Source organism: Melanerpes formicivorus, unplaced genomic scaffold (assembly GCF_026170545.1).
Source record: "Melanerpes formicivorus ecotype bairdi unplaced genomic scaffold, bMelFor1.0.p_v2 SCAF_2, whole genome shotgun sequence".
Taxonomy (NCBI): domain Eukaryota; kingdom Metazoa; phylum Chordata; class Aves; order Piciformes; family Picidae; genus Melanerpes; species Melanerpes formicivorus.
In genome coordinates, this window is record NW_027142354.1 from 57,772,912 (window position 1) to 57,789,019 (window position 16,108).

The window sequence follows — 16,108 nt, forward strand, 5'->3', positions numbered from 1 at the left end:
CAGGTAAGATGTTAGGTTTGCTTCTCCAAGATTGTGCATGGCATCGCCATACCTGCTGGCCAGGAAGAGCAGAAAGGTGAGCTGGCTTTGGAGGGCAGGCTCCCTCTGGGATTAGCAAAGGCTGTCAAGCATGGAGAGCAGCATGACTGCTGAAACCTCTGCTGGGCTCCAGACTTGAAAGCCTTTGCTATGCTCCCGATGAGTTTGGCTGTCACCAGCAGAGAACATCTGCAATCTGTTGGGCAGCAGCGGACTTTAAGCTTTCTGCTGGCTTTGTCCCACATAATTTCAGAAGTAGTTAAGGCATGCCTCTGGTAGGATGGTGAGCACTGGCACTCTGTGTGTGGCTCACGGGGCTGTCGGTGTGCATGGGCAGTGCGCAGGGCTGCACATACTCAGGGTGTTACTGCCCACGGTACGCCGCCCACGGCAAGCGCAGCGTGAACAGATGGGGCCTCAGTAGCTCTCCCTTCAAATCACCTTTTGATTGCCTTGAAGGTCCGCTGCTCCAGCCCTTGGAGGAGAGGGAGAGGTCGCTGACGGTGTGGCTCTAGGGCCGCCTAGTGGGGTGTGCTCCCTGCCGGACCTGCCGACCGTCTGTTCAGCCGGCGGCTGGGAGCAGCGCACCGCTAGGGCTGAGAGGGAGTTCGTTTTATCCCTCTTGTTACAAGCCTCTTCTGACTACAGCTGTTTCTCAGGGCTGGAAAATCCTGGCTTTCCCTCCCCTTATTTGGCTAACAGCTGAAATGCCGACAGCTACTGGACACTTGAGTCAAACTGGAGTTCCCAGAACCAAGTGACTAAATCCTCTTTTAAGCACCGACATTAGAAGATGCCCAGAACTTATTTTAAGAGATGCTAAGCTCCCACTTGAAAGCATGAGGCCCCATGCTTGTTAAAGTAAGAGGATTCGTGTCAAACAGGGATCCTGGGCGTTTGTTTCCTTTCTGCCCTATGAAAACCCCAACCCTGCCAAACTTCTTGGCATGCCAGACCGTTTCAGGAATGTGGCAGGATTTTGAGCCCAGAGTGCAGGGCCTGGGCAGTGAGAGTGCCTGGAGATGCTGCTGTCCATGGCTGGAGCTTGCAGAGTGTATGCAGGTGTGGGTAAAGGCCAGAGTCTTTGTGGAGTCCCTGGGCATCCTGATGCACCCTCCTGCTCTCTGCTGCCTGCTCTGTGCATGCCTTTGGCATTCACGTTGCACAGGCACATCCTAGTGGCTGCATTTGGTGGAGCTTTGGGGTCTTGGGCCCTAAGGACAAGTGTTCAGTGCCATGTGAAGCATGGTATTTCAAGAACCTGGGAGCTGCTATTTTTGCAGTTAGGATGCTATGTAGTACCAAAGCTAGGCAGAGTTACTTCCTGAGAGCTCTGGAGACGCACAGGCTGAGTGCCTGAAGGGTTACTGCTTCCTAAGAGCTCTGCCCTGTCAGTGCTCGCACCGAGGGCTGATGTGCTGGGGCAGTGCTGAGCTGCTCTGGTCTGGGACCAAGCTGAGAGCCCTCTGACTGCTCAGTTCTCCTTGTAGCCACACAATGTTAGCAGCCAGAGACGTGGTCCTGGCTGTGCCTGAGGAGGGGATGACTCGAATTCCAGCTCTCCCATTCACTGCTGACCACTGGAGGATGCTTTCCTTGTGGATACCTGCAGTGAATGAGGCAGAGCCTTGGCTCCCAGCCGTTTTTTCAAGCAGAGGGTGCTGCTGTGCTCTGCAGCCAGCAAGTTCACCTCTCCACCTCAGAATACAACAGTGCCTCTCCTGAGAGGCATGAGGAGTATTGAGTGAATGGAGCCAAGGAGGAGACAGAGCAGTCTAGTTGGCTTGGCACTTCATGTGGGGCACACCTGCCCAGGAAGTGGAGATGCCATTCCAGCAGGCTTAGGAGAACTGTGTGGTCAGTGCATGCAGCTGTCTGTTGGGACTCATGGCTTTGCTCTCCAGTGCTCCAACAAGGACCTGCTGCTTCTGCTCTGGCTGTCTGTACTGTTACACTGGCAGTTTCTGCAGAGCACAGCACGCTCTGAGCTCTGCTGTCCCCAGACCAGCCCCCTTACCAAACTTCTCACCAGCCCTCTTAGCAGAGCAGGAACCCACCAGACTGTGTGTTGCTCCTTCTGGGTGAAGAGGGAATTTTGTGAGCAGCAGTGTGTGAGTTGTGAGTGCTGTAGGATGCAGCCTAACAGCATAGGATGTCTTTACCATGGCAGTAGTTACCAAAATGAACAGTCTTCTCTGTCCCAGGCCCTTTTACTTTTACTTAGCTGATTTAAACTATTTGGAATAGGAATAAAGAGAAAATGTATCCTCAGGTGGGAACATATTCCAGTGGGGTGTCTGTAAACTGTGGCACTCAGAGGCAGAGAGGAGTCTGGGGTAGTTTTTGGAGAGCCTGCATACTATTTTCCTCCAGGGGGCTGTGCAAACCAGCGTGTGCCTGCTGTAGCTTCTGCCGTCTCCTGTCACAGAGATGTGCCTTGGGTGGTTATCTCCCAGCTCCTGACTGATTGTCTGATGCTGATGCCTTACAGCTGTGATGTCATCAAAAGCAGTGGATCCAGAGGTGAATCATCTGCAGTGGCTCCTGAGCCTGCCTGCCCCACTGCACGTGAGGCCCCAGAGCTGCCTGTGCCCTTGCTGTGCAAGGGAGAGGCTGCAGTGAACATGGAGGTGAGTGACTGAGTTTCAGGAACCTGGTCTGATCTTTAGGGCCATGAAAGCTGCTTTCAGCCTGAGCCCCAAGCAGGGGAGCCCATACTCAGGCAGAGCAGCACATGATCCTCCAGGCTATCCAGTGCTGCACTTTATCACCTCCCATTTGTGCCCACAGTGAATTTTGGCCTAAAAATATTGTCCTGGTGTAGTTCCACTCATGCTGGGCATGTGTTCATACAGGGCTGCTGCTGGGGCAGTGATGCTGCCTGGTCTGTCTCTGGTCCAGCATGCTGAGCTACCTTGGACAGGCACTGCCAGTGCTTCCATGAGTGGAGCAAAGTCAGTGGGTGAGAGCTGAACATGTGGAATTGAACAAGAAAGCCAGGGTCCCCCTGAAGACTGTTTGAGGGGAGTGTTATTTAAAGCTTTCTTGTCTCCAGTTTCCCTGACATTCCAGGAGGTGCTTTTAGCTCACTTGCCTCTTGACAGAGGAGCTTTTGCTCTCACTCTGTGTCTAGGCCAGGCCCTCTCTCTGATCTGTTCACCAGAGAAGCTGGGGCAGCTGTTGGTATCTAAAACTCTGAGGCAATACCAACAGCTCTGGTTCCCCCAGTGGGGCTCATGGCAATGATCCAAACCTGCTGTGGCTCAGAGTGCATCTCATAACCAAGGCTGGCAGAGCTGCAGTGGTCAGAGTGCTGTTGTCCCATCACAGATGCTGCAGTATCACCACGAAGCTCAGAGCAGGAGCTTACCTGTTTCACTGCAAACCATGGTAAAAAATGGTTCCAGGCTCAGGGCTTTTACACAGAGCATAAATCATGCAGGTGAAGTGCAAATCATCAGTGTCATTCAGCACTGCAGCTCACAGGCATGTTTGTGGGGCTGAGGTGTAGACCATGTCATTCCCAAAGTCATCATTACTCAAGTTGCCTAAGTTAAACTGTCACTGTACAGTCAAAGGAAGCTGTTTAGAGGGGAATCATTGTTTTACAACCCCCAAGCTAGCAAAGAGCTGGCAAAGAGAGAGAGTGTTGCATAAACCTGAATAACCTGCATGTTGGTGGATGGAAAATAGACCTGCACCTGGACTAATGGTTACCTTCTGGCTCCAGGAAGCATCCAGGCTGGACTGTTTAAGGGCTCACAAGCACCTCTTGTGACAGTGACCTGTGGCATACCCTGTGCCCAGGGAGGGCTAAAGGTTTGTCTGAATGAATAGCTGTGGGGTTTGGGCTTCCACAAAGTGCCATATGCCTGGCTTATGCCAAGCAGGGAGCTCTTCATTGTTGGGGAGCCCAGGCACAGGCTAGCAGTGGGCAGAGGCTGGCAGTGGGCAGAGGCTAGCAGGGAGCAGAGGCTAGCAGGGGGCTGGCCAGCCAAAGCCCTCCAGGAAATGTGATCAGTCTAATTATAACTGCGTGGAGAGCACTTGGTATGGAAGCAGCTGCTCCACAAGTCCGTGGAGCTGTCAGGCCACCCAAGCACACTGCTAAAGCAACTCTGTCCATTTCCCCCCAAAGGCAGCCTGGAAAGCCAGGCCCTGTCCCAGCTGGCACTTGGCTCAGTATACATTGGGGCTGCAGCTCTGTACCCACAGGAGTGCTGCATCCAACCTGCAGATTTTAAAGCCATTTCACTGGAACAGTGGGGCAGGAGTTATTTGGGTTTCCTCACCCCATGCTGTTTCAAACTGGTGGGCAGGGTTTCTGGTCACACTCTCTCTCTGTTTCCCTCTGGGGAAAATGCTTTCTACAGTGAAAAGTTCCTCTAATGAAAGCCAGTAGTGGTCTGAGCTTGGGTGCTGGTGGCCTGCTAATCTACTGGAGAGCATGCTGATTGCTCAAGAGTGGATGTAGGCAGTGTGGCCAGCCTGATCTAGTGTGGGGTGTCCCTGCCCATGGCAGGGGGCTTGGAACTAGGTGATCCTTGTGGTCCCTTCCAACCCTGACTGTTACTATGATACTATGATCTTAGTGGGGGCTCAGACTGACATCTTTTTGACACAAACTCCCTAGCTAGAACCCCCCCTAGAAACACACCTGCCCACGTGCCATGTTTAGGAGGAGGCTGTGGAGCACACCTGATGCTCTGCTGCTCAGCTGAGCCTGCATCCCAGCTGAGTGTCCTGTGGACTCTTTGCCTCTTCTCCCAGCTCAAGGTACTGAAGGAGGTATTTATGGGTGGACTGGCTGCTTGCAAAGTACCTCAGTAATGAAGTGAGACATTCAGGGAGGCAGAGCTCATCAGGACTTCACCCCTTGTACTTATTCTGTAGAACTGGCATGCCCCCTGGTTGGCAGTGGAGTCCTCTCTTGCCTTGGAAACCCCAGTCTGGGTTTTCTGGGTGTGAGGGTAAGAGATGCTCATGCAAGCAGGACTGAGCAGCCAAGCCTGCTGTGGGGCTGGAGCTGCTGGCTTGTCAGGATGCTCAGACAACCACCCTTGATGAGCCTACAGTTAGGAGTGATGCTCAGTGTGCCAGAAAGGGGAATGCTGCTGTCTGAAATCAAAAATCATATCCCTGTCTCTCCTCCTCCCCCCTGAAAAGCTCTCATGTTACCTGACAACATGATTAGTATGCTAGAAATTAAAAGTGTTACTCACCTCCCTAAGCCATCAGTTGGGTCTGGGGGCTCTTGGTGCCAGCAGCTTGAGTCAGTGCTGAGTCTGCAAGTGGAAAGTCTCTCCACCAACTTCCCTCTGAGGTCTGAAGGCTGTCTGGGGTGGTGGGTTACGTTTCTAATGTTCAGATCCCTGCTTGTGAGTGATGGCATGGTGGGAATGTCAGCTGTATGGGAATAAACTGCAGCAATTGCTGCTCTCCAGCCTGCTCGAAGGTCAACAGAGCAGCACCATTAGCTGGGATAAAACAGTTTCACTGTTGTGATACAGCAGTGGCCAGATCCATAGCTGCTCATAATTTATCATGCTAGTAGTCCTCAGTGCTGGAGAGATGCCAGCTCAGGTCTATTGTGACTCTCTGCATTGAGAGAGAGCCAAGAAAGGGAAGTGTAGCAAAACTTCATTAGAAGCAGGACTCTTACACAGACCTGGAATGCAAAGAATTTCCTATTCACTTGGGATATAAAGAAAACCTGAGCCCTGGAACCCCTGCTCTGAGTGCTGAGGAATGTGGGGAGATAGCCTGGGTTCAATGGAGCCAGCCTCCATCTTGGGGACTTGAATGGTTTCACATTAGCATCCTCCAGACTTGGTGGAAGAGCCGTGTGAAGCTCCTGGGAGCTGAGGTAATGTCCCCATGCTGGCAGGAGCACAGTGCCATTGTGCTCCTCAGTTCCCAGCAAGGTGCATTGTTCAGTGCAGGGGAGGAGCTGGAGTGGGGGCACTGCTGAAGTTCAGGGTCCTGTCTGTGCCCAGGGTTGGTGTTTGAATGGAAACTGCTGGCTAACAGCTCCTTTGGAGGAGCTGCTGTGTGTGGAGGCACAGAAACTAGGAGCAGGAGAGCTGCCCGAGGAAGCTGCCCAAGGAAGCTGCCCATCACTCTGAACAGGTCTGTGAACAAACTGCCTCTTGTCCTCTCCCACAGCAGTGCCTCCCACAGTGGGAAGCTGAAGGTGTGTTAGACCATCCAGTCTCAGCACTGCCAGTCTCAGCACTGCCAGTCTCAGCACTGCCAGTCTCCATCAGGCTTGTGACCACAAACCCAACTGCCTTGCCCAGCAGTCCCAGGTGTGCTGCAGCAGTACTTTTGTGGGGCTCTGGATTTTTCCAGCTGCTGCCTGCTCTGTTCATGCTGAGTCCCAGATGCTGTGTGAAGAGGTATAGGTTAGTCTTGGCTAAAGCATCTCTCCTGGCACTGTTATTAGTGGCTGTGTCATTTTGGTGTCACTGCAAATTGTATCGAAGCCATCTGGCCCCAAGGATGGGTGGATCCTGCTTTCTAGCTTGGACTGGGGAGCAGGGATGCTCTGGGAGCTGTACCTGCTTCCTTTGGCTGTCTTTAGCCTCTCTGGTTCTCCTCTGTGCTTGAAGACCTCTGAGAAAGGGAGCTTGAACTCCAGAGTGCTGCTCTCCCCCTCCTGTGGAGAAGCAGCTCTGCCACAAGTCGATGGGATTTGCTGGGATCCTCTGGCCAGACAATCCAGCCTGAGGAGTTTGAACTACTGCTCACCTCTTGGTGGTGTCATTAGCAGATGAGCTTTTGAGCACAGGAGTGGTGGGAAGAGAGTGGCTGTTGCAGCCATCTCAAACCCTTCCCAAAAGGGAAAAGCAGCTGCTGCAAAGGCCACAAATGCTGAGGCCCTTCTTCCTGAAGTGCTTTGTCAGGAGCCTCTGAAGTGACATTTCAGTGTACAGCACATCCAACTCTGAGACAGATGAGCAGTGATGTATTGCTTAGCATTTGCATTGTTCTGAGTGGAGGGCTGCAGGCAGCAATGGGCTGGGTGTGAGGAATGGACCTGCCCTGGGCAAAACCCAAGTCACTGGCAAGTTGGTGCCTAGGGTAGTTTGGAGAGTAAGAACTGAATTAGTTCTTATGGTTGGATTCAAAGTTCAGACAGAAACTTCTTTCTGCAAGGAAATCCATCACATGTTCCCACTCTCCTGGGAAGGAGCTGGGCTTGAGCTGGTGTTCATGTCACAGGGGAGCTTGGCCATGCTATGAACTCCGAGGGGCTCTGGGTAGCCCTGGCAGGCCCAGCTGCTCTCTTCCAAAGAGTGCCTGACCTTTGGTAGTCAAAGGCTGGGTGGGGAGGGAGGACACAGGGCAGACAGGTCAGCAAGGACAGTTCTACATCTGCCTGCAGTAAGTCTGAATGTGGTGGTGCCCACTGCTGGTAACAGTCAGGGCTCTTCCTCTGAGATCCTCAGGGGAGTGCAATGAACATGGCTGCAAGCTCAAAGAAGTCATTTGTCAACAGAGAAGGAGAGACCTGGGAGTTTCATGTCCCACAGAGGTGTCAGTGCCAGAAGGTGTCCCAGCCTGCCTGTGGTCCAAAGGCAGTGGAGGGGATGTGTGTATGTGCTGAGAGGCTCCCCAAGCCCTCCCTCTTATCCTCTAACCACTGAGATCTCCAAGTGGGTGGTAAACACTGATAGACTCAGCCAAGTTTGGCTGATTCCCTGTTGGCAAACCTGTCTGAAACTGGACCAGGAACCTCAGCCCAGTCTGACTGACTAAACTTAACCAAGCCTGTCTGATACAAGCAATTGTTGGGCTGTCTCCATCTTTGAGAGTAAACTGCTCCAACCCCCAACCTGAATTGGCACAGCTCCCCTGGCTTAGAGGAGCAATGCAGGTTTGTGTGAGGGATGTGTTTGGACAACAGGACACATCTGACCTTTCCCCTGCTGATCCTAGTTGTTCCTCTGAAGGTTTGATGTTCTCACAGTCAACAGATCAGCAGTTTTGGCCTGGGTGCCTATCATGGGGCTGGTGGTGTACATTCAGACTGTCTGTGATGATGTGGAGGAGATACTCTTCTAAATGATGCTTGGCACTTGTAGGGGATTGAGTGATGGAAGAGGACTGCAGAGGAGTGGTTTGGAACTGTGTAATGACATAGCAGGAGTGGCATTGCTGGCAGACATCCTCTATCACCTGTCAGTGCTAACTTCTGAGAGCAACTTAGCAGAGGTGCCTGCTTGCTGAATCCCAGGAGCAGTGTTCCAGTGGAGAGACTGACTGCTCTCAAAGCAAAGTTCACTCACAGTGTTGCAGTAGAGATGTTGCTGTAAGATGCCTCCAGGCATCCAGTGCTGGATGATCTTACAGCTGTGCTTTCTGGCAGCATTCCCTTGGGTTTAACTGCAGACATTTTGAGATCTCTAATATATTTTCCACTGTAACTTAAGCCTCTGCCAGTCTGGGCTATACAGACTTGTCTGCAGCCAATCTGGGGAGCAGGGAACATTGCTGGATGTTTGCCAGCCCTGCAGAGGACACTTGGCCTGTTGTCTTCAGAGACAGTGTACTGATGTGCCCCCAGGCTGGGTCCTTGCAGACCTCTGCAGGCTGCATCATGACAAACCTCCACAAAATGCCTCAAAATGTTATGGGTGTGGGTCCAGACTTTCTCCTGCTAGAGCTGAGGGCTTTCCAGAGAGGGATGCTTTATCCTGGCCTTTCCCTACGCAGCCTGCTTGCTAGAGCAGAAAAGGTTGCCTTCACCACCATCTCTCATTCCATTTCCCACCAAAGCAGTGTTTCTCACTGTTGGTTTTTCTTTCTCTTTGGTGCTTCAGAGCAGAGTCAGCTTGCTGAGGTGGACAGAATGGCTGAAAGCAGAGACTTCTCCTTTGGCTGTGCCTCAGCCAGAGATGGTTGGAACGAATGCCGTGTGTGGTTCGCTGCGCTTTGCTTGCACCGCCCAGCCTTGCTGTTTTTAGCTCTGGCCAGAGTTCCTCCTGCATGTTCAGCATGCCAGCCCAACAGCTGCAGCCCTCTTGATGGCCACACAAGCACCTCTGGTCCTCCAGTTTGCAGGTTTCAGTGCCCATAAGCATTGAAAGGAGAACTAAAAATTCCATTGCCTGAGCTCTGCCAGAAACATTCTACCTGCCTTCTGTGGAAGGCAGGGCTCCTGTCAGCAGGGTTTGGTGACTGCTATGGGGAGGAAGAGGCATTGTGTCTGGTGGGAAACCTGCTTTCTGGCAGGACACCAGGCTTAAGTGCTTAGGTCCTCTGGCAGGACATGGAAATGGTTCTCACACAAAACAGCCGATCTGGAGCCCAGAAGAATCAGAAGCTCCCTTCTCAAACCCAAACCAGTATCCTGGGAGCTGCCATCTCTGTGTCAGCTGTGGCTGCAGTCTGAGCCTCTTGAACAGGCACTGGGGCAAGTGGTTGTGTCTGCTGGCCCTCAGGTTGCAGAGGTCTCCCCCCAGGCAGGGAGGAGGCAGGGCCCCTGTCCCCATGCTGGGTGGATGTCAGTGCTCAGCCTCGCTGCTGACCGGCCACGTTGTCACAGGGCAGCACCTTCCCTGCCAGGGCAGCCAGGATCTGCTTCCCCAGGAGTCTGTCACCTCCTGCCTCGCTGAGGGGGTTCTGCAAGTTGGGGTAGCTTGGTTGGAGGATGCAGCAGGAGGCTCCAGAGGAAGTGGTGTGTGGAGGTGGCTCATGACAGCATGAATGGTGAGGAGGTCATGAGCCTCGGGTGGTTCTGTCAGCAGAGCTGCTGAATGAGCTCAGGCTGGATTTCTCTCTGGGTTTTATACATGAGTAAGTTCTTAGGAACACCTTGGTGCTGCTCTGCTTGGTTTATGAGGTCCAGGAGTCCTGCTCCTGGCTGAGGAGCTAACAGTAACTAACCCAAAAGCTGGCAGTACCTTCAACCCTAAGAGCAAATGGTTGTCTCTGTTATTACCTTGGGCATTGTGTCTGATTTCATGTGGCACTAAGGACCGTGTCAGCAGGGATTTGCTTGTGGTATTTCCCGTGTAAATAAACCTCTGTTCGTCCCTAAACTGCAGCAGGAGACCCTCAGGCACCTGAAGGATTTTCGGGTTTGCCATATCCTAACTCCTCAGGTCAGTTTCTTTTGCTTTGCCGTTCCCTGGATTTGCCTCTGCCTGCCTGCCGGGGGCCAGCAAACAGCAGATGGCACCAGCGCCCTGTGCCTGGTCGGATGAGCTTCAGCAGAGCCTCTTCAGCTTCTGCCTGAGCTGCTGAGCTATCAGTGAGCACTTGAGCTGCACAATGAAGCCATAGCAGAGGTGGCTTTTTGAGGTTTGGGTTTTGTTTCGGTTTGTTTGTTTGTTTGTTTATTAATGTATATATAAAGCTACTTTATAGGCAGCTGGTGGCTGCAGTTCCTCCTGTAATTCTCCTTTCCATCTCGGGTGCCTTGCTGCAGTGGTTTGTAGCCAAACAGAAGAAGGAAAGGTTTGGTTTCCACTTTTGTGGCTGATGGGTGGGACAGAGCTCCTTAGTGCCCAGCTGGGCCCGGAGCAGCCCCCCTCAGGACAAGTGGCAGCTTGGTGAAGTCAAAGGAAGGGATGGAATACTTGGTCAGCTTTCTCCTCCCTTGACACCAGTCTGGCCTGGAGGACACCTCCAAAAGCTGTGGTTTGTGTGCAACAAGTTGCTGCCTGTTGCTGTGTGCTGAAAATAGCCAGGCTGCCATCTGCTGAGTGTCTCTTACTGCCTCACCATCCTGCCTGCTTTGCATGGCAGGGAGAGATTTGGGATGAAGGCTGTTCCCTGCTCCAGCCCTCCTGGCTGGGAAGGAGGATAGAGCCCCTGTTACCCCTGGCTTGTGCTGGCAGGTGATGTGCAGCGATGGCAGCGTCCTCTGCTGCAGCACAGGATGGGAGTACCCCAGCCCAGCCCGGGCTGTGCTTGCTGGGGTGATGCTGAATTGCTCTCCTTCACTTGTCTTGGCTGCAGGAGGGGGCAGGAGCTGTGAGCACAGCTCTTGCTTGCTGTTTAGCAAGGATGTCTGGAGGTGCAGATGCTTCGCTTGGGGCAAGCTTAGGCCACCGTTCGTAAAGACTTTGAAGCTGTGAGGTCAAATCTGCCCAAGCAGAGCTGCTGGGGCATGTGGCCTGGCTTTGTAGCTGGTCCTTGCCTCTCCCTGGGAGTCTTTGTCAAAGAAATTGACACCATCTGAGCTTCTGCTCCGTGTCTTTCCATGCAGCTCTCCTTCTGGCCTTGGGTTCGTGACCTTTTCCCTGGCTTTGCTCCTGAGCTGTGTGAGTACCTGGGGTGCAGACGCTGTGGGCTGCTGCCTTGCCAGGAGGCTGGGCTTGAACCTTCTGTGGGCTGTGGGCACTGCCCTGGATCCCAGAGGGACAGCTCTGCTTTGAGCACGTGGGGGAAGGAGAGTGTCTGCAGCAGTGCATGGGAAGGGAGATTGATCTTCGGAGGGATTTGAATCCCCAGGTCCATTAGGGTTTCCTAGGAAATCTCAGCTCAGATCATGCTGGCATGCCTTGGAAATCTTTTTAGATGAAGTACCAGAAGTCAGTGCATTTCAAGACTCCCAGCATGTAATGCTGAACCCATTAGGAGGCTGGGGCTAATTTGGAAAAGAGTATTTCTGGTTTACCATTACTTTGGATGTCCTTTGAACTTGTGTGTCTGGCAGGAGTGGAGCAATTAAGTGGGAGGCAGGACTGCAAGGAGTCCCTTCGGTTGTGATGGACTGGAGGGAAATAGCTAAGTGCAGAAGCAGAAAGGAAAATTGGCTTTGGTTGTTGCACTCCCTGTGATCCAAACATATTTAGGTAATGCATTCCTCCTCAGACTTTGACCACACTGAGTGTCCACAGTGCATGAATGAACTCCACTGAGAACTGCAGGGAGGTTGTCTCTGAGGCTCTGTGAGCACAAGGAGTCAACTCCTGCCTTCAGGTCCTGGGGGTATTAATTTATGCTTTCAGGAACTTAAAGCTGCATAAGGGAGAGGAGAAACGTTGCTGACCAATGTCAGGGGCCAGAAAACTCCTCACCTGGCTATGCCAGGGCTTGCTTCTGCCATCAGTGCCACGAGCCAGGCAGTGGAGGTTGGGGTGCACAGGATTCAGTGACAGCCCTAAACGAGGCAGTGGATTTCTCTTCAAGAGAGCAGTTCTTAGGAATGAACTTTAGGTGGCTTTCCAGCTGCTCTGCACTGGAGCAAAACTTCTCTTGGGCATGCAATTTGCTCTAAAAGCTGCCTGTGCAGGCACTTGGGAGAGGAAAACCAAACCTGGCATTGAGACTGGAAATAATTCACTGATTGCTACAGGACTGGCTCGTCCTAGAGGCCTGGGAAAATGATCTGGGAGCTCCAAATCATGGGGCAAATCCATGCAGTCATGTTCTGCCTGGTCCCACTGACCTGCTGTGATCCCTGTGCAGGGACCTGATGGAAAGCAGTGCCATGGCAAGGCTGGGTTTGCAGGTGCAGCATGAAGTGCCTTGCTGAAGAACAGTGTATGTGGATCTGGGACGTACAGCCCGTGCTTCTCCAACAGTTAATTACCATTGGTAACTTCAGGCTTGCTAACAGTGTCCTGCACTAATTGTAAATGATGGCATTTCACTGGAGGAAAAGCTCTGTGAAGCTCCAGTGGCTGGTGTAAGTGAATATCCTGTGGTGCTGTGTAATGAGAGCGCAGTGGGTGAGAGCAGGAGAGCTCTAACAGCTCCTCTCGCAACTGAGCCCTTAATTCAAAGCCCTCTGCCTTCCCAGGGCATTAATGGTGCATCTTGGAAGCTGCAAGAGCTTGAAGAAATAGAATCTATCTAAAACCTGCTGTAAACTCTGAGCTAAGCAAGAGTGAGGGTGCTTTGATGAGAATGGAATAGAAGCATCACTTCCTCTTCCTCTCTCTCTCCAGCTGTGGGAACTGAGGTACTTACAGCCTAAATGTGTTTCCTTCGTTGTGGAAAAGCTCTTGCTCCAGTGGGAGTTAGAGACATCCTAATTCCCATGGGAGCCTGGGAAAGTCTTTGCAGCAGGGTGGGCAGGGGTCTCGCTGGGCCTGCTATCCAGCTAGGACCTTTCCATCAGTCTTTGGAGCCCAAAGTCACACCCAGGGCCAACATTCCAGTGGAGAGGTGCCAGCGAGGTGTGGCATGGCAGGGAGGGGGAGCTGAGCCCGCTGTGTGAAGCCCTGGAGCATGCAGGGTGCTGTGTCCCGAGGGTGAGAGCCCAGCCAGCCTCTCCTTGGCTGCACTTTGCACTCAGCAGTCTGCTGCACAGCCTGAGAGTCTCCCACTGCCCAGTGTGGCTGCTTTGCATGCTGCAGAGTGCATCCCTCACCTACTCTGGCAAACGTCAGCTGCTGCCATCCCAGGATTTGGGACTGCTGTTTGGGCATGTCACAGAAACTGAGGTTGGGAAGAGGAAAATCCCCTTGTGTTTCCTCCTCAAGGTGTAGGCAGCAAAGCTCATCCAGCCTGTCCTGCTGGATGTGGCTGGGAAAAGGGGGCATGTGGGGAAAAAGCTTATCTTCTGTCACAGTGTTTGTGGGAGCAAGGAGGTCAAGATGTCTGCTGCTCAGGAAGTCACTGGTGAAACTTGTCTGACTTTCAGCTGCAGAAATTTAGATGCTGAGTGCTAGACAAGAGATGACTTTGGTAAAGCTGCCCTTTGTTTGGAGGGTTGATCTAACTTTAGTTAGTACAGCAAGTTCTCTGACTGTAAAGTCTGTGGCTTGGCTTTACCTGGAAGGGTACTGAAGGAGTGCTGAGCACCCAGTGCTCCTGGTCCCAGCAGGTCAGCCAGCTGCAGGTTCTCAATACTTCAAGGGACTAGCAGGTATGGAAAGAAACACAGCAACCACACAGGCTGTCTGATGCCACCATGCTTGTTGTTAGCTCCCCTCAGGACATATCATCTCTCTGTAAGCTATTCAATGCCTGTTTCAGCCCCTAAGTTGCTGGCAGCTGCTCTACCCTGTCATTAGAGCTTGGGAGCCATGCTGCCAAATGCTGCTGGAGGTGGTGAATGGCTGTGTGAAGCTGAGTGGTATTTTGTCCAGCCAGTGGTGTTTTTGTCATGAAAGAATCATACATGCAAAGGTACAGCAGCAGCTTTTGCTTCTAATTAAAGCTGCAGAAGGAACCCGTGGAGCTCTCAGGGCCATAGAAATAAAGCTGCAGTGTAGGTTTTGAAATGGTAATAAAGCCCTAAGTATTTGAGGCTGCTTCTCTGCTCCTTCCTTGGGTAGTGAAATAGCTGTTGGATAAAAGCACAAAGGTTTAGAGCAGTGCAAATGTGTGTTTGCATCACTAATCACCTGGAAAATCAGTCTCCCTGCCTGCATTTGGTAGGAGCAGCTAACCAGCTGCTCTCTGTGCTTTTCCCCTGTTCATAAAGAGCCCCAAGTTGAACAACAGAAGGACAATAATTAAGGAGCACTTTTTTCCCTTTCCCTGTGACATCCTGGCAAATGTTAGCCAGCAGGTAGCCTTGGCATAAACAGGACAGAAATGCCTTTGCCCTGTGTGTGTCAGCCCAGGCTTCACCTGTGCTTTGCTCCTCTCTACTCAGGCACTGACAAACATGGACTCTGATTGCAGTTGTGCTGAATTCAGCAGCACTCTGTCCTGGTGGGATGCTCTCCCTTTGCCAGAGTAAACTGTGCCTTGAAGGTGACCACAGGAGCCACAGCAGACCCAGACACTAGGTTTCCTTGTGCATCCCACCTGGAGCTCTGTGTCCAGGTCTGGAGCCCCTATTACAGGAAGGACCTGGAGGTGCTGGAGAGTGTCCAGAGAAGGGCCATGAGGATGAGCAGAGGGCTGGAGCTGCTCTGCTGTGAGGACAGACTGAGGGAGTTGGGGCTGTTCAGTCTGGAGGAGAGAAGGGTCCAAGGTGACCTCATTGTGGCCTTCCAGTATCTGCAGGGGGCTAGAGGAAAGCTGGGGAGGGACTTCTGAGGGTGTCAGGGAGGGATAGGACTGGGGGGGATGGAGCAAAACTAGAAATGGGTAGATTCAGATTGGATGTCAGGAAGAAATTGTTCCCCATGAGGGTGGTGAGAGACTGGCACAGGTTGCCCAGGGAGGTGGTGGAAGCCTCAGCCCTGGAGGTTTTTGCAGCCAGGCTGGATGTGGCTGTGAGCAACCTGCTGTAGTGTGAGGTGTCCCTGCCCATGGCAGGGGGTTGGAATTGGCTGAGCCTTGAGGTCCCTTCCAACCCTGACAATTCTATGATGAAGATGACCCAAAGATCTTTTGACTCAGCCAAAGAGAACTCAAAGGCAAATGTTCTGTGCTCCTGGAGAGTAAGGAGAAAGAATAATTCTGAAGGCTGGAGAGGTGCACTGACATCACAAAGATCCAGGCCTCTCTGCAGGGCCTGCACTCTTCACAGGTGTGTGATGCAATTTGACTAGCAAGGCCATCAGTGGAAAGGATGTTCAGTGAGCAAAGGTGTGAGGGCTTTGCTCTTTCTGTAACTCATCCCTTCTGCTTTCTGGATGGCCACTTGCCACCCATCTGGCACTGAGAGGGCTTTTGGTATGAAAAATTGATCAGACACAATCTAAGTATAATCCTGCCTGGATTTTCCACAATGCAAGCAAATAGTGCTTCACCTCATTGCCCTCTACAACTACCTGACAGGTGGTTGTAGCCAGGAAAGGGTTGGTCTCTTCTCCCAGGCAACCAGCACCAGAACGAGAGGACACAGTCTCAAGCTGTGCCAGGGGAGGTTTAGGCTGGAGGGGAGGAGAAAGTGCTTCACTGAGAGAGTCACTAGTCATTGGAATGTGCTGCCCAGGGAGGTGGTGGAGTCCCCATCCCTGGAGGTGTTCGAGAGGGGATTGGATGTGGCACTTGGTGCCATGGTTTAGTCATGAGGTCTGTGGTGGCAGGTTGGGCTCAATGATCCTCGAGGTCTCTTCCAACCTTAGTGATACTGTGAAACAGGGATGCACACTGCAGTGTGTACCCCAGAAAACACTAGCAGCAAATACACCAAGAAGCAACCACTCCTCCTACATGTGTGTTGATTTAGCTCTTTTTCAGAAGAGTGAGCAATTCTCCTAGCTGA